The 22,467-nt window shown below is 39.5% G+C and overlaps 2 long non-coding RNA genes across 3 annotated transcripts in view; one reads left to right on the forward strand and one right to left on the reverse strand.

Annotated features, from left to right (window-relative positions):
• LOC112922013 (uncharacterized) overlaps window positions 1–22,467 on the reverse strand; it is a 349,135-nt gene that overhangs the window by 149,865 nt on the left and 176,803 nt on the right. The window lies entirely within an intron of this gene.
• The window catches only part of LOC140594574 (uncharacterized), a 57,526-nt gene that overhangs the window by 25,184 nt on the left and 9,875 nt on the right, over window positions 1–22,467 (forward strand). Inside the window, exons 3-4 of one of the 2 annotated variants that reach the window (XR_011995532.1) lie at window positions 19,207–19,336; window positions 19,894–19,953. This is a non-coding gene — a long non-coding RNA (uncharacterized lncRNA). The remainder of the gene's footprint in view (window positions 1–19,206; window positions 19,337–19,893; window positions 19,954–22,467) is intronic. The other variant, XR_011995533.1, reaches the window with a different exon arrangement.

A 22,467-nucleotide genomic window follows, 5' to 3' on the forward strand; every position in this document is an offset into this window, starting at 1 on the left:
CTCTTCAAGGCTGGTATCCCCTACTCTGCCCTCCAGCTGGCTGGCAGGGTAAAACAGTCATCACAGTGGCGTTCTCACACCGGATTCTTAGGGTGCATTGAACAATTCTGCGAACCACAAACCATGGCTTCTCAGAATTGGGCATCCTATGTCTTTGTTGTCTGTAGTCTCCTAGTTTTTCCTGGTTTCTGCTTCTGGTTTCAGTGCCAAGTGCTTGAGATGTCAGTTGGCCAAGACAGACACCCTCCACCCAAAGACCTAATGCAGAATAATGTCCTGAGCGGAAAAGAACAGTTGATGTATTAATCAGTTATGCTTCTATTTACATTTCCAATGGGGAATATAAGTCAGAATAAGGCAGCTGATTTGAAAAAGTATCTATGTCCTATGATAAAAGTAAACACAGCAGGCTGTGATTCAAGAACAACTCAATCTTAATTTTTTTTTTCTGCTCTTGGCTAACTTTTTTTCCTCCAACAACCTAAAAAATTTTACCTTTATTGGAATATAGGTCATATACCATAAGTAAGTGTACAAGTCAGTGATTTTTAACCAATGTATAAAGTTTTACAACCATCAGCACAATCTGATTTGTGCTGCACTTTTCGATGCATCACCCCCAACGTTTTTTCAAACTTATTTGCAGACAACTCCACCCACACATCTCCAGCCCCAGCAACCACTGATCAACTGTCTTTATAAATGTGCATTTTGGTACATTTTATGTAGATGGAATCACACAGTCTGTGTCCCCGTGGATCTGGTTTCCTTCCTTTACCATGTTTTTGAAGTTCATCCATGTTTTAACATATATCATGATTTAATTCCTTTTGATTGTGAATAATATTCCATTGTATGAATATCCACAATTTATTCATCCACTTATCAGGTTGATAGACACAGATTGTTTCCTGTTTGGTGCTACGATGGTAATGCTTCTAGCCTTATGGTAAAGTTCAAGTCTGTGCATAGGTTTTCATTTCTCTGGTAGATTCTTTAGGGTGGAATTATTGGCTGAATTCTTTGGTAAGCTTATGCAACTTCTGTAAAGTTAGATACTCAATTCCACTAACAATTTATGAAGATCCAGTTTCTTCACATACTCAATTAACACTTGATATCATCTGTCTTTTTAATTCTAGCCCCTCCAGTGGGTATGCAATAATAAATTACTGTTTTAATTTCTCTGATGACTCATAAATGTTGAACACTTTTTAATGTATTTATTAGCCACTCATATGACATTTTGCTTATTCTATAATTGGATTGTTTTCTTAATAAGCATTAAGAATTTTCTAAATATTCTGAATACAATCCTTCATCAGATATGTGGTTTGTAAATATTTTCACCTACTCTATGGCTTGTCCCATCATTTTCTTAATGGTGGCTTTTGAAGCACAAAAGCTCTACTTTTGACAAGTCCAATTTATTAGTTTTTCTCTCTTATGGCTTGTGCTTTTGATATAATATTTAAGAGCTCTTTGCCTAACCAGAGGTAATGAAGATTTTTCCCAATGTTTTCTTCTAGATATGTTATACTTTAAGCTCTTATATTGATATCTATGATCTATTTTGAATTAATTTTTGTGTATGGTGCTGGTACCACCATTTATTGAAAAGACTAACTTCTCCTTATTGAGTTGTCTTGGTACCTTTGTTAAAAATCAATTGACCATAAATGTCAGTGTTTATTTCTGGATTTCTCTTCCATGGATCCATAGGACTATTTTTATACAAACACCACATGGTCTTGATACCTTTCCCTTCTCAAAATTATTTTGACTTTTCTAGGTCCCTTCATTTCCATATACATTTTAGTATTTTCTTGTCAATTTCTACAAAGCATTCTTGAATGTTCTAATTGATGAACACGAAATGTCTCTCCATTTATTGATATATTTTGTGATTACCTTCAGTAATGCTTTGCAGTTTTCATTGTCCAAATATGAACTTTTGTTAAATTTACAGCTATCTTACTCCATTTCATTCTTTGTGAAGGGGATTATTTTCTTAAATTTACTTTCAGATTGTTTGTTGCCAGTCTGTAGAAATACAACTGAGTTTTGCACATTGCTCTTGCATTCTGTGACCTTGCTTAAAGTAGTTCTAGTACTTTGCAGAGAGTGTGTGTGTGTGTGTATTCTTCAAAAATTTCTACACATAGGACCATGCCACTTGAAAATAAAGAATTTACTTCTTATCTTCCAATTTGATTAATTTCTTTAGCATATAGTTTGCAGTCTTTATTCATTAAATATGACATTAGCTGAAGATTTTTCATAGATGTTCTTTATGAAGTCGAGGCAATTCCTTTCAACTTCTGGTTTGCTGAGAGATTTTAATCATGAATGTATGTTGGATTTGTCAAATGCTTTCTCTGCATCTATTAAATGACCACTTGGGTTTTGTCCTTTATTATGCTACAATGATGTATTACATTAATTGATTTTTATGTATGAAGCTCAACCTCGCATTCCTGGGATAAATCTCACTTGGTTTTTTACTACAATTCTTTTATATGTTGCTGAATTTGGTTTGCTAATATTTTAAGGATTTTTGTATTTGTGGTCATAAAAATTATTGGTCTATCATTTTCTTTTCTAGTAATATCTTTGTCCAGCTTTGGTAACAGGATAATGCCGGCCTCATAGAACGAGTTAGGAAGGGCTCCCTCTTCTATTTTTTTTTTGGAACACTTTGAGAAGAATTGATGCTTAGTCTTTAAATGTTTGGTATAATTCACCAGGAAAGCCGTTGGTCCTACAATACTATTTGTTGAGTGGCCTTTGATTAGTGATTTAATCTCTTTATTTGCTATAAATCTGCTTAGGTTTTCTATTTTTGTCATGAAATAGAAATACTAATATGGGTAATTTCTATGTTTTAAGGAATCTGTCCATTTCATCTATGTTGTCCGATTTGTTGGCTTACAATTGTTTATGGTATGCTCTTACAATTCTTTTTATTTCTGTAAGGCCAATAGTAATGTCTCCACTTTAATTTCTGATTTTAGTTATTCACATCTTCTGTTTTTCTTAGTCAGTCTAACAATTTGTCAAATGTGTTGATCTTTTCTAAGAGCCAAATTTTGATTTCTTTGATCCTATCTTTTCCTATGATCTATTTCACTTATCTCTGCTCTAATTTTCATTATTTTCTTCCTTCCATTAGCATTGGGTTTAATTTGCTCTTCTTTTTCCAGTTCTTTGAGGTGTAAAGTAGGTTATTGACTTGAGAGAGATCTTTTTTATTATAGGGATTTACAACTATAAATTTCCCTGTGAGCACTGCTTTTGCTGCATCTCATAAGTTTTGGTATGTTATGTTTTCATTTTAATTCATCTCAAAGTATTTTCTAATTTCCCTTTTGATTTCCTTTTTGGTCCATTTAATAGAGTGTTGTTTTATTTCCACATATTTGTGAATTTTCTAGTTTTCCTCTGTTATTGATTTCTAGTTTTATTCCATTGTGGTTTGAAAAGATACTTCGTATGATTTCAATCTTTTAAAATTTATGGAGACTTTTTTGTGGCTTTATGGTCTGTCTTGGAGAATATTCCATGTGCATGTGAGAAAAAAATATATTTTGCTATTGTTGGATGGAGTATTCTATATGTGTCTGTTAGATCTAGTTGGTTTATAATATTGTCCAAGTCCTTTATAACCCTGCTGATCTCCTCTCTAGACGTCCTTCTGTCTTTACTTATCATAGATTGTGAATATATTGGGCCAACCCAAATAATCTAGAACCATCTCATTTCAGAACTTTTAACTTAATCACATCGGCAATCTCCCTTTTTCCTTTTAAGGAAATATATTTGCAAATTCCAGGGATTAGGAAGTGGACCTATTTAGGAGGTCATTGTTCAGCCTACCACAGTAACTGTATAGTCTTGGCTAAATACTTATCTATAGTCAGCATACTTGCTACCTCCAGGGTAGGACAGCTTTGACTCAGAAAGAGGGAGAAGAGTGTGCAACTACAATAGCATGAGGCAAAATATTATATCAAAGTAGCATTTTGAAAAATTCCCAAAGTATCAGAATGATGGATATTATCCCTTCAGAATAAAAGGGGGCTTCAACTTATATGACAGTGGAAATTAGACCAGAAGACTGTATTTAATGTAGTTACTGAATTGAATGTACTTAATGTGAATTAGAAAGAGATTTTAAATGGAGGAGTTATTTTTGACTACACGATAAGGTAGAAAAAAATCTGAGTGACCTGCGAATATTTCTGTGGGTCTTGTTCTTTGGGTTTTTTTTGTAGGGCATAGATTTGTATTAGAAGCATACTTTGAGCCTCTAGATATGAATTTCATGGTATAGTTTTCATTTCCATTAATAATACTTATGGGCCTATTCCTGTGTATGTCACAATAACTATGCTTCATGGTGGGAAGATTTTATAAATTAGGAGTTATGTTTTCCACTGGGTCTTTTTTTTTTTTTTTTTTTCCACTGGGTCTTTGTAACTGAAATTTTTTCTAAATGTTGATTCCTCTATATTTGTGTTACTCACACATGTCCAACTTGAAAAGACCTTGATCTGACTTCTATTCAATTCAGTTTTACTGCTTTGTACTCTAAAGCCAAACCATAACTATAAACCTAGGAGAAAAGTTATGACTGAAAGAGAGAACAGCACAAACTGCAAACGGCTCTCTTTCCATCATTTAAAAATCTTTAGTGGTGAGCCAGGAAGCTTCTGACCAGTAAATATAATGTTAAATATTGAGCTCCTTTATTAGATTTTATGTTAATATTTTTGTTTATCAAGATGAGGACTTTTGAAGGATAACTACCAAGTCCAATGGAAAATAATGTGTGAACAGTTTTGATAATTTACTGGAGTGCAATGAGATGATATGGTTTCATATCTTGGTTCTGATACTTGCAACCTACATAAACTTGGGGAAGGAAAATAATCTCTTTGAGTCTCAGTTTTCTCATCTGTAAAATGAGATTAATAATATCTATCTCAGATTTGAGAGTTATGAAAACATGCTTTGAAAATGTAATATATTAAGCAAATGAAATGAATTACCTTTCCTCTCAAATGAAAAAAACCCTCTGTGTTGAACAGTAATAATGGACTTGCACTTTTAGTACAATATTTGTGAATATATATGATGTATATACACAAACACATTTCGGTGAACAATTGTTCAATTCGGTGAACAAAAAGTTACTAGGGGTTTTAAAAAATCATGTCTTTAATCTCCATTGTAGGTTCAAAATGAAATCAATACTCTAGAGATAGAGTTTTCTTCTAACACTACACAAGAAGAACTAAAAGAAATGTCTCTTTGCAAGTAATTTAAAATGATTTACAGAGAATTTAATGCTGTACAGAAAGGTTTGCTTTTCCCTTTTTATTTGAAAAAGGAGAAATAAGAGGGAAATATAGGGTCATTTGCTCATTAGGGTCACTCAAATGCATGGAGATACACCTATCACTTCTGGGCATTCATTTTCTAGAATAAAGTCATATGGCTATATCTCTCTATCCTAGGTCTTTATTCACCCAATCAAGCTTCAAAGACCAAAGTAGTTGCATTACCTGAGATCAGGTCATGTGCTCTTGCTTTGGGTTGTCAGCCGATTTAATAGTGGAAGGTAAGGATCTGATTTCTATTTAGACATGTTCAATAGGGAATTCTCCTAAATGAGGAACACTTGGGGAACAACGAGCCAATAAATAAATAAATAAATACCCACTGTTTATTACATGATTATTTTATTAGAAAAAGTGTATAACCAGGATGACTAGACACAGTGAGACCTTCAAATGACTAAATCTCAACATTCACTGGTTCAATCATAGAACTGGGACTAGAATCTTGTTTGGTAGATAGTATTCTGTAGTTAGCCACAATGACATCCCCAGTCCACATCCTTCTCAAACAATGTGACCTTGATACTCCTCTCATTGATAGGTGAGTCTTTTCCTTTCCCTTGAATCTGGGAAATATGGTCACTTATTTGCTTATTCAATCACCTATCCAGCATGTATATTAATACATATATATGGTACTCAGCATGTCTTTTGTTTCTTGGGGAAAATGGATACTATGGTCAAATGTCAGGCTCTTTGCTAATAATGTTAACTAATCTAAATATCACCATTTCCTATATGATAGGTACCATTCCCATTTTACAGATGATTTTTGTGAGTCAGATGTCCTCTAGCATATGTCTGGTTCCTTTTAGAATTTAAATACTACAGTCAATTTCTAAACATTTAAATACTATATATATCTGCTATCTCTACCATTGCATAGTGGTATAGCAGAGTAGAAACAACATGGACTCTGGAGCTGGTATGCCTAGGTTTAAATCCTGGCTCTGCCCCTTAAAATGTGTGACCAAGTGCAGATCACTTAATCTTTCTGTCTCAGTTTTCTCATCTGTAAATTATGGATAGTAATAGTACCCATACTGGAACATTGTTATGAAAATTATACACATTAATATTTGTAAGATGTTTAGAATAGTGCCTGGCAAATAAGTAAGCAGTGTTTTAATGATTACTAGGTAAAATGTTAAAAATCAAATCAAATACAATGTACTTTAACCTTCTCTTGTACCATATAGTTTTTTTTTCTTTCAGTTTTACCTAATTTTAATTTTGTGAATCATATAATGGACAATTTGTAGAAGACGTTGTATCTCCTCTTTAGCTCTCCCATAAGAACACTTGACCTACAGATGTTTAGCTGGTTCATTATGGGATGAGAAAGAGCTTGCTGCAGCAAGGAAATGTGCAGATAGATGGAAAAGAGCTTAATGATCATCAGAAATTATATTCATATATGTAACATTCCTGGCCCTCAAATATCTCATATCTTGGGGCACCTGGGTGGCTCGGTGATTGAGCATCTGCCTTTGGCTCAGGTCATGATCCCAGAGTCCTGGGATCAAATCCCCTATCAGGCTCCTCAGAGGAAGCCTGCTTCTCCCTTTGCCTATATCCCTGCCTCTCTCTCTGTGTCTCATGAATAAATAAATAAATTCTTAAAAAAAATCTCATATCTTGCTTGACATATTCATAATTGATAGTATTTCATAATCTTTTAGCAGAATGTTTCAAGTATGGTAAAGGTGAACAGAAATGACACTGATTTGCTGAGGTACCTAAAGAAAAACTTCTTAGAGAAATACTTCCTTACTTGTGGTTTCTGATTGGCAGCATGGTGGCTGAGTTAATGCAATAATTGGGGGAGGGAGGTGGTAATATTAATCAGAGCTGCTGATTGTCCCATGGACTGTATCTGTTATGGGTATCTATTTACTCATGGAACACAACACTTCATTTTACGTCCACACTGTGATAGAATTACATTGGTCTTGTCTACTCATGGCCACACATTCTGTGCTATGCAATTGGAGATCTCAATGCGGTCACTCAGCTTAGGCGCTACCAGGAGCTAGCTCTGTTCTCTGGAGACCTACTCCAAAATGAGGCAGCCTAAGAGCAGCTCCAACTGTGAGGATTCCATTCAGAACAATGGATAAGAGTCCAGGAGAGGAAAGCACCAAACCCCTCATGCATATGCAGCACCAGATGGAGATAAAGAATTTTTACAATGGGGAATTGGAAAGAGCCAGGGTAGCTGTAGAAAACTCAGGTGGGAGGAAAAAGACCAGAAATGGAGACCAGAGGCAAAGGGGGAGTACAATAGAGAGCACTTTTGTGAAGAAAGTGTAAGTAAAGCAAACAAAAGGTAGGAAAATACAAAATGCCCCCTAAAAGTTGCTCTCCCCTCGAAGTTCTTTTTATGCTTCTCTATCATGATAATTTCATGATGTGTTGGAATTCCTTGATTTTATATCCTTCTGACACCTCTCTAAATTGTGAGCAAAGGTAGGGCAAGGCAGTGGCCAGCAGGTAGCTGTTTCTAGGACAGGATGGAGGGAAGGAAAGGGGGGTTAATAGGGACTTACAGTAAGGAAGGAAAATGTAGAGGCAAGAGAGAGAGAAGTTGAGCAAAAATTAACAAACACATAATCACTAACTAGGATAATAAAAGAGACAAGATAGCCATCAGAAATGGGAAAGCCTCTCTTATTCTGATTTGCCTTATCTCATTCAGTTTCAAACATTTTATATCCAGTGAAGCTCAAATGCTGAGACTCTTCTTTTAAAAAAGTAGAGGTAGTTAGAGAGGATGAAATCCATATGTTTCTGATTCTTTTACGTAAATCTCATTGAAATACAGCTCAGTGTAGGGCGATTGAATGTCATATATGCCAATGCACAGCATACTAATCATTTTAAGCCATTTTTGACGCTCCAGGAAGTCTCCAAGAATAAACAATATGAAGCCCCAAAGGCCTAACAGTGTAGTCTGAAAGGAAAAGCCAAAAATATCTGAAAGAAAGTCTACATTTCCAAATTCAACAGTCTGCTGTGAAGAATCCAAGGATATTTAATGATGCCCAGGAGCCCAGGAAGTGGCAGAGAAGGGATAGCAACTGGGAACCAGGTAGAGAGTCCTTACTGGCAAATGTTATAAGGAAGAGGGAAGATGATATAGCAACATCCAAATGGAGAAGAGAGTGAGGCTCTATTCGAAAGTAATTAGCAGTAGATTGAAGTGAGGAAAAAAAAGAAAGAAATGGGAAAAGAGGGAAATCAAGCAGTTAGAAACCAATCCAACCTTTAAAGAATATGGTTTTACAGCTACAAGACTGTAAAGTGCACTTATTCCTTATTTTAATGCTTCATACACTGGTTCAGACACAGCCATTGCAGGGAAACACTTTCCATACCCTAAAGAAGACAAAAAATGTTTTTGTACTCTAATAGCTTCTATTTTGGTTGGGGAGAAAGGCCATCAACTAATAAGGGGAAAGATTCAAGGACAAGTTGGGATTTGGGTTTTAGCATTTGCACAGGTGATGATGCCACAAGTGTTAATTGTGTTCACATCTTCTCTGTCCATACTGATTTGTTGTCTGTACTATTGGTTACTCAGATGTATAAATGTGATTATTATCTATTTCCTCCTGTACTTCTTCATAGACTTAATGTTTAATAATCCCCTAAATTCCTAAATTCATATGTTGAAGCCCTAACCTCCAATGTGATGGTATTTGGAGGTGGGGCTTTTTTTTTTTAAGACTTTATTTATTTATTCATGAGAGACACAGAGAGAGAGAGGCAGAGGGAGAAGCAGGCTCCATGCAGGGAGCCCCATATGGGACTCGATCCTGGGACTCGATCCTGGGACTCGATCCTGGGACTTGATCCTGGGACTCGATCCTGGGACTCGATCCTGGGACTCCAGGATCACACTCTGGGCTGATGGCAGGTGCTAAACCCCTGAGCCACCTAGGGATCCCTGGAGGTGGGGCTTTTGAAAGGTAATTAGGTTTAGATAAGGTCATGAGGGTGAGGTGTTCGTGATGAGATGGGAGTCCTTATAAGTAGAGAAAAAAACTGGAGCTCAGTCTTTCTCCACCATATCAGGATACAGTGAGAAGGTGACCATCTGCAAGTCAGAAGAAGGATCATCACGAACCCAACCATCCAGCCTCCAGAACTGTGGGAAATAAATTCCTGTTGGTTAAGCCATCCACTTCTATGGTATTTTGTTATGACAGCCTGAGCTAAGACAATTATGATTTATTGAATGATTATTTACTGAGATAGAAGATAATGAACATGTTATGTTGGGCCTAGATACATCCATGTGGAGATGTTAAAAAAGTGATTGGTTATATACATTTGGGTACCATCAATATATCTAATCAATGATAGTGAAACTATGAGAGTAGTTGAAAACTTCAAATAATAATAGCTAATATATATTGGATGCTTCAATATGCCAGGAAATACTTTACGCACTTGATATAGATTATCTCACTAATCCTTACAATAGCCTTGTGGGCTAGCAACTATTGTTATCCTGAGTTTACACATGAGAAAAGGGGATTAGTATTCTTCTCAGTGAAATTGAATCATCCCAGAGAAAAGACCACATCCCAGAGAAAAGACAGTGACATTAGGGGTCCCCTAGTGAATAATTAAAGCCCTGCCTCCTATACTTATAGCTTAAAACAAGCTCTCCTAAATATTAACAGATAGCCAAAGATCACTATATATCTCAGAAATCCTCCAAAATGAAATACAAAGACTAAGATAAGCCAACAAAGGGAATATGCAAAAGATATGTATGTACCTTTGCCTTAATTTATGGCTCAGTATATCATAACTTTTAGTAAAGGTTCAATGTGTGCTTCACTAAGATGGGTACATTGCAATTGTTGGCAGTATTATTCTATATGTATCTATTATGTCAAGTATGTTAGTCATGTTATTTAGTTTGTTAACCATGTTGTTTGCATCTTGTCTATCTATTCTAATTTGTTGTCTGTTCTATCAGGTGTACAAATGTCCTAGTATGTGATTATTGTCTGTTTTGTCTTGTAGTTCTGCCAATTTTCCTTTATACATTTTAAATTTTTTATGTTAGATGTACAAAAAATTAGACCAATCTTTAATATTGCTTAAAACTTTATGAAGTGTCCCTCTTTATAACTAATAATGCTTTTTGCTTGATATTAACATTGTTGTTTTGGTGAGTATTAGCTAACCAAATACTCTTTTTCTATTCTTTTACATTTAAACTATCTCTATCCTGTTTTCTACATATTATTTGTAAACAATATATTGTTAAGTTTTGGTTAGCCAGTTTGATAATCTTTCTTTTATCTGGTTCATTTAGTTCATTTACACTTAATATAATTAATAATATATTTGGGCTTTAAATCTACTATTGTACTATTGTGCTTTCTAATCTTCTTTTACACATTAACTTTTCTTATTTTGATTTAAATTTTTTCCATTTTCCTCTGTAATTTGAAAGTCATATATCCTTTTATTATTCTTTAGTTCTCCCCCTATTTTTCAACCACTGGTTCATTATGATGAACTGCAGAATGCAGAGCAAATGAATAGGTTTCAACTTTGTATCACTATATCCTCGGCTGCATGCTGTCGCTGTCAGTAAAAATTCAAAGTCAGACCCACCTATATAAAACTAGGCTCCAATATTCACTTGCATTATCATGGATAACATACTCACTTCCTTGAGTTTCTTCACTTGTGCAGTGAGGTTGATATACCACTTTAACCTTAAAGTCTATGTTATACTTATGAGGTTGATGTGAGGATAAAGTGAGATAACGTTTGAAAAGCATTGAACACCGATCCTAACACATGGTTAAGCATAGATTTCTATTCCCCTGTTTCTTTTTCTAAGCTGCACCTTGACCAGACTGAAAGAAGATTCCCAAAATCTTAAAGTCAAGTCAACTTGGGGAGTAAGTTATCTTGCAAATAACTGGCTTACTTATTTTACATTGCTCTAGTTAGCTTCAAATTCGGAGATGGACAATGCTGTTGTTGGAACCAAGTCACGTACGTGTGTGTATAGGTGGCACATGCATATGTCAGTTCCTGGCCTGTTGATAGCAGGTATGTTCCATGTCCCTTCCCTCCTCTGGTCAGTTCCACTGGGTGACTGATAACTTGAAAGCTGTATTTTCCTGTGTCTCCTGTCAGCTGCTTTCTTGTTAGGTTTGACTAATGGGACACACCAGTGAGACTGTGGGCAGAGGATGGAAGAAGTTGACTGATTTTACCTTCTCTCTTTTCATCCAGGGTCATCTTCCCAAGTGGCTGTGTCTATTCCATTCCTCTGATTTTTTTCTGAACAGATGCAGTGCATTTCTAACATCCACTCAATGATTTCTGTCTCTGGGGTCTGGTAAACCACCTTTAATTCCTCTAGTTCAGGACAGCAGCAGTTTCCTGATGTTGCCAGTCTCTGGGTTGCTTACATGACTCCCATACGACTACTCAAGTATTCCCTTATCTTTGCAACCGGTCACCTGGAGTAAACGCACTCTTGTATGCTTAGTGTGGCTTCTGTTTTCCTGGTAGGACCATGTTTGAAACTATGTAAGTAACTTCGTGTGTGTGTGTGTGTGTGTGTGTGTGTGTAAGAGAAAGGGAGACAGAGAAACACAGAGATTAGACTTAGAAGTCAATTAAAGTAGAGTCACCCACTTTAGTGACTGTGGCCTTCTATGCATTGCCAAAAATGATAGCTGATAAACTATGAGCCAGTAAGATACTCTAAGGGAAAAAACTTCATTGGAGTCACTGAATGACTTAAGGTAGCCACTCAGTGAGGTGTGACACTATGAATTATTTGAACATTTTCATAGGTATTCAAACATACGGTTGCTGATTGATTGATTGATGGTTCTGGAACAATAACCATTACGAAATAGAAAATAGTCCCCTTCCCGCTTCAACTATTTCCTCATTCTCTGAAAGAAAATAGAGTTTGTTGTCCATCTTAATATCTTCCTTATTGCTAGATAAGCCCAGGGAAATCCTTGCCACTTGTAGTTGCTCTTCAACAATGCCTGTCCTTTTAATGGGATAGAAGATCCCAGCAATCACCCAATACCCAGGATTGCTAAATGCCGTCAAATAGTTAAAAATAGGAATGGGCAGGAAAAAAAATCCTGAATGTAAATTACTTGGGAGGATTTTAGAACCTTGGTTTTGCTATTTATAAAATTCTTTCACATTAGAAATATTGAAATCCCTGTTTAAATAAAGAAGTACGAAGAGGGATTAGATCTGAGAACTCCATCTTTTCCTTCTAGAGATAGCTCTATTAATTGGTATTTCCCCACCCAGTTGAAGCTGGACTCTTGTATTCTTTGTCTCACTGCCTGTTTTAGATTTTTCACTTCTCTATTTTGAATGTTGACTCCTTTAATTACTTTGTTACTTATTTGCCAAGAAGAATATTTTTCAGTCTAGCCCTGTGTGCCTATAAAACCCGAAGCAATTTCTCTAAATAATGCCCCCTTTGACCCATCATTGGCTTGGGCTGCTTCTCTTTAACGTAGGCCAACGTAGAAAAGCTTTATTGCCCATGTAGAAAGATCTCAGTAACATATTTGACCACATACGTTTATTCTCTTGTGCTTTAGGTGGTTGGAAGGTGAATGCCTATAACATTGCTTCCATGTTTGAACTGCCAAGCAAATTGTGTGTATTCAAAAGGGATAACCTAGTAATGCTGCAAAATGTTTTAAAGTCAACAAATAATTACTGAACATCTCTTATGTGCCAAGCACTGTGCTAGACATTCCAAGAATATAAAAAATAACATGATAGTACTAGAGGGAATATATTAAACAAGCTATTTAAAGCACTTAACATTGTTCTAGGCATCAATAAATGGTAGCTATTCTTTTTTTTTTTTTTTGTAAATTTATTTTTTACTGGTGTTCAATTTGCCAACATATTGAATAACACCCAGTGCTCATCCCGTCCAGTGCCCACCTCAGTGCCCATCAGCCAGTCACCCCCACCCCCCGCCCACCTCCCCGTCCACCACCCCTAGTTCGTTTCCCAGAGTTAGGAGTCTCTCATGTTCTGTCTCCCTTTCTGAGATTTCCCACTCATTTTTTCTCCTTTCCCCTTTATTCCCTTTCACTATTTTTTATATTCCCCCAATGAATGAGACCATATAATGTTTGTCCTTCCCCGATTGACTTATTTCACTCAGCATAATACCCTCCAATTCCATCCATGTCGAAGCAAATGGTGGGTATTTGTCGTTTCTAATGGCTGAGTAATATTCCATTGTATACATAGACCACATCTTCTTTATCCATTCATCTTTCGATGGACACCGAGGCTCCTTCCACAGTTTGGCTATTGTGGACATTGCTGCTAGAAACATCGGGGTGCAGGTGTCCCGGCGTTTCACTGCATCTGTATCTTTGGGGTAAATCCCCAGCAGTGCAATTGCTGGGTCGTAGGGCAGGTCTATTTTTAACACTTTCAGGAACCTCCACACAGTTTTCCATAGTTATTCTTAGTAACATTGGGTTTTATATCCAGATCTCGGGTTTTCCCTGCTCAAAGGGATCAAGCTGAGACCAGCATATTTGCCACATGACACTGCTCCTATGTTCTATATCTATTTTATCTACTTTAACCTAATTCCTAACTACCAACCTATTTTATGTCTAGACTAGTACTATCATCTATCACCTAAATAACCTCTCTAATTTAACCTTGGTTTCAGCTCCTGCTTTTCATCCCCTTATCTTTTTATTTTTTTTAAGATTTTATTTACTTATTCATGAGACACAAAGAGAAAGAGAGAGGCAGAGACACAGGCATAGGTAGAAGCAGACTCCATGCAGGGAGCCTGATGTGGGACTCGATCTCGGGACTCCAGGACCACGGCCTGCGCCAAAGGCAGGCGCTGAACTGCTGAACCACCCAAGGATCACTAATTCCCTTATCTTAATATTGATAATAGCTAACATTTAACCTGACTTCTACTTGAGCCTGGCACTATTTTATAAGTGTTTTATTGAGCATTATCTCATTGAATCCTATGCAATAGGTCCTACTTTCCTCCCTTTTTCACTTATTAGAAATTGAAGCTTAGTAAAATCAAGCAAACTGCCTGCACAGCTGCAAAGTAGCAGAACCAGGAGTTGAATCCAGGCAACCTGACTCTAGAGCTTGTGGTCTTAAATGCTAGGTCATGTTGCCTGGGCCCCTGGGCCTTAACATTAGCCTAACCTGTTCTAGTCCCAGGTTGGGCAGATGCTATTCTGGACTCCAGTCCTAATAGACTCTGTGGGTGGGCTGCAGCGTCCTCCCCAGCTCTAGCACTAAGAACTAGAATTACATAATTAAGAAGAGGAAAAGCACTCCCCTAAGGAGCAAAGGCTCCCCATGTGATCTTCCTCTTTGCTCCATGTGGACTCTAGAATGCGGAATTAAAAAAGCCAAAAAGAGTCCTGGGTTTCTTAAGAATATAGATAGACAAGGACTACCCCAGAGATTTACTGTGAGAAAACACTGTTTTAAGGAGAGGCAAAAGGCTGCTTTAAAACACTGGAAGTTGATATGTGAGATCAAAAGCAAATGAGATTCTCCAGGGATGGGAGGAGGTGAGCAGAGACTACTGCAAAGCAGCTTTCCTCTCAGTCTCAGGAGGTGATGGGTGGCTCCTCAGCTTGCAAATTCTACTCTCTCTGTGTAAAGATTGTCCACGTTCAGTTGTAGCTCTTTGGGCATTCTCCTTTCCCCCTTAACTGCCCTCCTTGAATACCATACAGCACTCCCTCAAGCTGTAACCAACTAAACCCTCAACAGCATTCTCAGCAGGAAAAATGTTGTTCCTATCACAGAGGACATATGGCTTCAAGACAAAGATGGGCTCCATTTGCATTTCTGTTGACAACCAATTTTAAGTGCCCATGAAAAAGCCCTTGGTGTTGCCACTCTGATGGAAGTTTGGCTTTGTCTGCCTAAGCATTTCCTTACTCTGGGACTCGCAGTCACCAGATGCAGCAGAGAAACCTTCCCCGGGTCAGCCTGTTCCTTTCCTTCCCTCTCTTTTCCCAGGAGCAATGAGACAGCATGAAGATGGCTGTGAATAAGTCTCTTTGTTGAAATACTGACTCTGGCTTCTATACACAGTGGGCACTTACCTTTCTTCTTTCATTTGGCCCCACCCAGCCTCTGTGCCTTGGCTCTAAAAATATTTTTTAGTTAATTTCATGGAGGGTACCTTACAGATAAAACAAGATGGACAGCATTGCCCTGGCCAAGGTTCTTCTCAGGAAAGGGAATTGTCAGTGCTGGGAAAGATGGGACAGGACCACAGCTAGGAGCCTGCCCAACCTGGGCGTGGAGTAGACCTGCTGTTTGTTGCCTGCTAAGGCACAGGCCCTTTGCACAAGCTAATCTCCTCCTCCACGTGTGGGGAAGCTGGCTCCAGAGCCAGCCTACCAAGTTCAAACCCTATTATTCACTGTCTCTCTGACCTCAGGCAAGTTTTTAACCTCTTATTTAACCTCCTTGATTCTCTCACCTGCATAATGAGGCATAATGATGGCAGTTCATCCCAGGGTTGTTGGAGAAAAAACGCAAGAAGAACAGTATGTGGCACACAGTAATAGCACCAGAGTGTTCCATTTTTATGTCTTACTTAAATCATCACATTAATCTTTGCCCTTCCTTCCAATCTCAGCTGAAGTGTTACTTTCCCAGGGAAACCTTCCTACCTTGCTTTGCTGCATAGGTTTCTGAGAAATCTGTTCTTTCGTGATATGTTGATGATTGTAATCATTTGGTACATTTGTCTTGTCCACTGGGCCGTAAGCTCTGTTTTATCATTGCACACTCAGTATCTGACACCATGTCTACCACAGAGTAGGTTCTCAATAAATTTCTGCCAAATGCGTGAATGACCCACGTAGAGAAAGGTTTCAAGCAACTAAGCTGAAGTTGTATCCAATTCAACAAAAACATACTGAGCACATGCTCTGTTACTAGACTGTCCTAGAAGCTATTCAGGCAGAGTTGGAAAAGGTGGTTCCTGATCTCAAGAAGCCCCGTTAGAAGTCAACAGCCGCGTATACTGGGATGACGTTTATGTAAGCCATGTATTAGTCTAACAACAACCAAGTATGAATTGCTGGGGTAATTTTTACTTTCCTACGTATTGTGGGAGCCTAATTTGTTAATGATAGATGTACACATGGTGGCAATAGGGCCCATGTGCACAAACAAATTAATAAAACAGGATAATCGGAGGAATTCTGATTATGTGGTAGAAAATAACAATTTGCATTTCTCTGGAGATTTATAACCTTGTAGTTCCATGTCAGTTTTCCTTTATGAGCTTCAGGTCATTGCATAATTTTCATCCCCATTTTGCTAGATGAGAGAAAAATCTGCAACTTTCTGTAGTACTCAGTGAAGACCTAACTTCACACTCTTCCTCCTGGACCTCTTGGCCTTCTGTGAAGCAGCAAAGGGAACCTGGGTGGTAGAGGATGGGGGCTGGGGAGATGCCTTCACAGCTCTGAGCACACTTTGCCTCAAAGTGTAAAATGAGCCCAAAGCTCCTTGTCACCTGTCCTGTGGGTCTGTGGCAGCTCAGGATCCTGCTTGCACAAATCCTGCTCCTGGCACAGCAGAGATGGTGGGTTTTCCCTCTTGTGATGGCAGCCCATTAGGCCCCAAAGGCCCTTCTGCAAGGCTTAGCATATTGTCGTAATCACTTGGGGCTGCTATAACAAATTACGCCATAGACTGGGTGGCTTCAACAACAATTTATATGTCGTGGCTTTAGAGAATGGAAGTCCAAGAACAGGGTGCCAGTATGGTTGGGTTCTGAATGAGGTCTTATTTCTGGGCTGTAGATCGCCTACTTGTTATTGTATCCTCACGGGGTGGAGAGAGGGAGCCAGATCTCTGGCCCCTTTTTATGAGGGCACTAATCCCATTAATGAGGGCTCCATTCTCATGACCTCATCACCTCCCAAAGACCTCACCTAATACCACCATACTGGGATTAGGTTTCAACATATGAATTCTGGGGGGATGCCAACATTCAGTTCATAAAATATACTCTTTATTACTGAGGTGGGTGTGTTGGAAGGCCACATAAGCGTGTTCCTCACCAACAAGGCCTTGGTCCCAAGGAGGAAGTCTAAGCCACCTCACTCCTACTTGGTAAAGGGGAGACATCTTCCCAGGACCCAGTCCCCAGAGGTCAGGCACTTTTGCTTTCCATTTTTTCTTCAGGGACTTTAGTTCTAGCCATTGAAGAATTTAACCGTAGGCTCCCAAACTCCTCTCTAGTGTTTCTTCCAGAAGCCCAAATGGGCTATACAAATGGAATCCCAGATGCCTTCTCAATTATCCCAGAGTTGCTCTATGGTGATGGGGGTGGGAAAGCAGCAAACCTAGTTCAGATTTCTCTTTATTTTTTTAATTTGTTTTCCAGATTTCTCTTTAAATGAGATTGTTCTCTTCCTTTCACTGATGCCACAAGTTCCCACCATCTCTTCCCTGTTTATTATTTAAATGTGCTTAGAGGCTGCCCTCTGACAAGTACTGGACTAGTGGCAAGCTGGAGATGCCCAGAGCTATGCCCTCTTGACCCTAGCCAATTCCTGCCATGGTCTGCTCACCAGGGACAGTGCACACTCAGTGTCACCCCTCAGTGTCACACTCCCCATGCCAGGAAGCACTAAACAAATGCCCCACCACAAGACAACAGGCTCCCCACTCTAGGTGCCAGACTCCCCTTCTTTGTCTCATCCTTGTGCTTGGAGCTGCTGTGGCCAAAGTGCAGAGTCTGGCACCTGAGGGGGACAAGGGGGGCTCTCGGCAGCCAGCCTACCTGTCAAGTGCTTCTGGGATTAGGAGTGCCCACTGCCAACACTCCCTCTGGAAGAACTTGATGGGTGGGCGTCCTGCCAAGAGGCAGAGCTCAAAGCCCTTCTGTGCATGTGCTTCTCAGACCCCCAACTGGCTACTTAGCTATTTGGCCAGATACCAATTTTTCCAGCAGTGTTTTTTGAGCCCCACCTATCTTTGGCTTGGCTGGATTAAGCAGACTCACTATCAAATACTATCAATTTTCCTTCATATGTATGAGGCTGACCCTGAAGCAGTTTGTTGGGTTGGGTCCATGTCTTTCCTCTACCCCAACTACCCACCCCCCCTCTCTCCACAAATGATTTTGATGATACAAGGCTGGTTTTGTTCTTTTAAAACAAAGCCTCTGTTCTGGGTGGATGTTCCAAGTCAGAAAGCCTGGTTGTGTTTATCCCAGGCCATTGGCTGGGCATTCACATGCTTTTTGTATTTGGTAAGTGACAGTATTTGCAAAAGCTGATTGCCACAGCAGGCGGAACAGAGACAAGACTAGCAAAAACATGTGTCGGTAACATATGCTGTAGCCTTTTCTTCTTTGCTTGGAGGACTGACACTTCCTACAGGAAGAAGTAATTATTTTGCATGTGCATAGATTACACTGGAATGAAAAAGGGAGGGAGGGTCTGCCGCTTTATACATAAAAGAAGAAATATCACTCTCTCTCTCTCTCTCTCTCTCTCTCTCTCTCACACACACACACACACACACACACACACACACATGTTCCTCATGCTCACATGCATACACACAGGTTAACCTGCTTACTTTTAGACATCACTCTTTTAAAACAGTGATGTCCTAAAAACTGGAAGTCTATTATTAGCAAAAATGTCTCTCCTAGGAGGGAATAAAAGTATCATCTTGAGAGTTAAACAAGCCTCTCTTCAACTCCTATCTCCTATAGATGGTGCGGCCCCTAGAAAACTATTAAAGCTCTACAGTTCATCTGCCGCTGGTGGACCAAAGGCCTCATTCTCACGTTTGTCTTGTGGATGAAACTATAAAACGCATGATTTAAGTACCTCAAGTAGGCTGTAAGTAGTGTTCTCCTTTCTCCTCTCTGTGTCAGCTTGCCAACGGGGCCAGCAATCCTAAATGGCCCTGATGTTCGACTTCACTTGGATCTTCATTGATGAGTGGAAGCCGTGGGGGACTCTGGGCAATTCCAGATAGTTCTGGAACTGCTTGGAACCTCAGAACTTACTGCACATATTTTTGGGCAGCCACAAAGAATAAGTCTGAAAATGCGACTCGGGGAAGCAGACCCAAATGGAACTCAGATTCCTGCGCTTTAAGCAATTTTTGCCTTGGTCATTTGGTGGAAGTTCAAAAGAACTGGGTGACGCATTTTGGGATGGAGCCGGCAAGGCCCTCTCATGTCTTGCTGTAGGCTCAGAAGTCCTGGCAACAACACAGCTAACATTTGATTCATTATTCCATCTTAACCAACCCTCTTTCCCACCCTCAACCTGGAATCATTCTGCACTGTATGCATTAGCATGAGTGTCTCCAGCTGCTTTACACATTCCTCAGGGCAGCGTCTCTTTCAAACTTCTCACATATACCTGTTGTTGTTGTATTTACCACCCAGGTTTCTCTAAGATAACAACAAAAAATTGTTCCATCCGCCTTGACTGAGAGTCACATGCTGGTAAGTGGTGAATAAATCTGGAACTGACCAAATGATGATAGCTTACATTTATTAAGCACATATTCTGTGTAAGGATGGTGCCAAGCACATATTTAGATACTTCGCGACAACCTTGGGAGATTCTTTCAGCCACATTTCACAATTGAATGTTAGAAATGTTAAATCTCTCACCCAATGTCACGAAGCTGGAAGATGGAGGACATGAAACTTGACCTCAAGCCAGCACATCTTCAGAGCCCAACATTTAACTGCTGCCCTGTGCTGAATGGATGGATGAGTGTTAGAGCTTGAGAGAACTTTATCAACATCCCCATACCCTGGATCTTTGCTATGTCTTCCCTACAGTTTCAGCCCTGCACTTCCCCTTATATAGGAGAAACTCTTATCCTAATTTATGTGACTTGGTGGCTCCCGTATTCTCCACTCCTTAGAGCTGGGTCCTCATTTTCCTCCCCTGTACCTGGTACCTCCATGTTGTCAGCGCTGAGCTCCAAGTCACGCCACCAGGGAGCCCCTCTGAGGGAATGGAAATGTGCCCCCAAACCCCAACCCAGAAGCTGGAGCTCGGCTGCCAATATCTACACTGCCAACCTCCTACCTGCCTGCTTCACCTGCTGTAGCTGCAGGAGGACCTGGAGGAACGCTTTTGCTATAGCACCTTCTGCCCCCTAGTGCTCACTGTTATTCTTGCACCCTCCAAATCCTTCCTTCTGCCCCAGAGCTGGGTTTCCTGTTCATCCCTCCACAGGACCCTTCTCTTAGCCGCGCCACTCAAGTGCGCATGCCCAACTCCGGATTCCAGCTCCCCCTGATGGGCTTTGCACCCCAGCAATTAACCAGGACGGGCCCAGAGTGCGTCCAGACATAGCTGACCCCATCTAACCCACCCCTCATTTGGATGGAGGCCCAGGGAAGCTCAGGGATTTCGTCAAGGTCACAGACAGAGTAAGAAACACAGGCTGGGGGGCTGGAACAAGGGTCCAGAGCCTGGTTCAGCATCTTTCCACCACACCACACTGCCTCCTTTCCCCCCGTCTGTATTTTCCTCTTGCCTTCCTTTTCTCCCTCACCCACACCTTTTTAATTTAAGTTTTAACATCTGTTCTCTCTTAGTCCATTATTTCTGTGACATTTTATATTATGTTGAATTTCCATTTCCACTTAAGACCCATCCATTTTTCTTAAAAAACACATTTTGAATCTGCTTTAAAAATTTTTTTATATAACTTCTTAAAAATTCAGCTTGATTCTTTCATTCTGGCACCTTTCTTGGCTTATCTTTCCTGCCTCCTTAGCAGCAGAAATCGTTCTCTGCTTCCATGTAGTTTTGCTCCTCCTATTCTCTGCACCACTGTCGTATCAGGCCTGTAATCTAACAATCCATTTATGCTCATTATTTGTGAAACCCCTATTTTTTTAAATGCAAATGAGGAAACCAGTGGTTTTATATTGGGGGGAGAAGTCTTTTTGCTGGTAATTTTACTGATGCTGCTGCAGAAAGGTCTCAGAAGGGGAGAGGGCAGGAGAAGGGAAAGGATCATATGTGAAAGTGCCTCATGCTCCACATTTCCAAAATTATGTACTGAAGTTTTATTCATAAGGTCATCTGCAGAGAGCACCGTGTTGAAGAGTCAGGCTTCTCGTCTTGGGATTGCCACCTCTGACTATGAAGTGGCTATCCTTAGGAGTAACCAGGAAACAGTCAAGTCCTTACCAAGGAAATGGGCCCGGAGACCTGGGTGTCCTTCCAGGAAACAATTACAAGAATAGAAAGGATGATAGCTAATATTTAAGGAGCCCTTATACCCTGCTAGGTATTGGGCCAAACACTTTACATTGATTAGCTCCTTCACCTCTCACAACTTCCTGAGGGCTCTCTTCTTATTCCTTCCATTGAAGAGATGAAGCAATCAAAGTTGAGAGGTTAATAACTCGGCCAGGCTGACACAGCTAGTGTAGGCAGGGTTGGAATACAAGCATAGGAAACCTAGCATCTCCAGAGTCAGTGCATCTAATTACACAGGAATAGTTGGGGGAAACTTGTTTTTCCAACATTTTGCCATACTCTGGAATTAAAATGAGTCCAAGGGGCTGAAACCCTGGAGGATCCAAGCCTCACATTACCAGACAGTGCAGAATGATTATATTTTCTCTGAACTCTTCCAATTCTGAAACTTTCAGACCTAGTCTTTTAAAGTGGCAATATTGTAGTGGTGGTGCCTGTGTAGCTCATTCACTTAAGTGTCCAACTCTTGCTTTCAACTCAGGTCATGAGCTTGAGGTTGTGAGATCAAGCCCTTGTCAGGCACCCCACTGAGCATGAAGCCTGCTTAGGATTCTGTCTCTCCCTCTGCCTCTACCCCTCCCTCTGCCCACATGTGCACTCTCTCTCTCTCTCAAAAAAAAGTGGCATTATTGTAATCGTAATTCTAAAAATAATTTTTTTTTCACATTGCAATTGTCAGGATTTTTAATTTAAGCACTATTGACATTTTAGGCTGGATGATTCTTTGT

Source organism: Vulpes vulpes, chromosome 12 (assembly GCF_048418805.1).
Source record: "Vulpes vulpes isolate BD-2025 chromosome 12, VulVul3, whole genome shotgun sequence".
Classification (NCBI taxonomy): Eukaryota; Metazoa; Chordata; class Mammalia; order Carnivora; family Canidae; genus Vulpes; species Vulpes vulpes.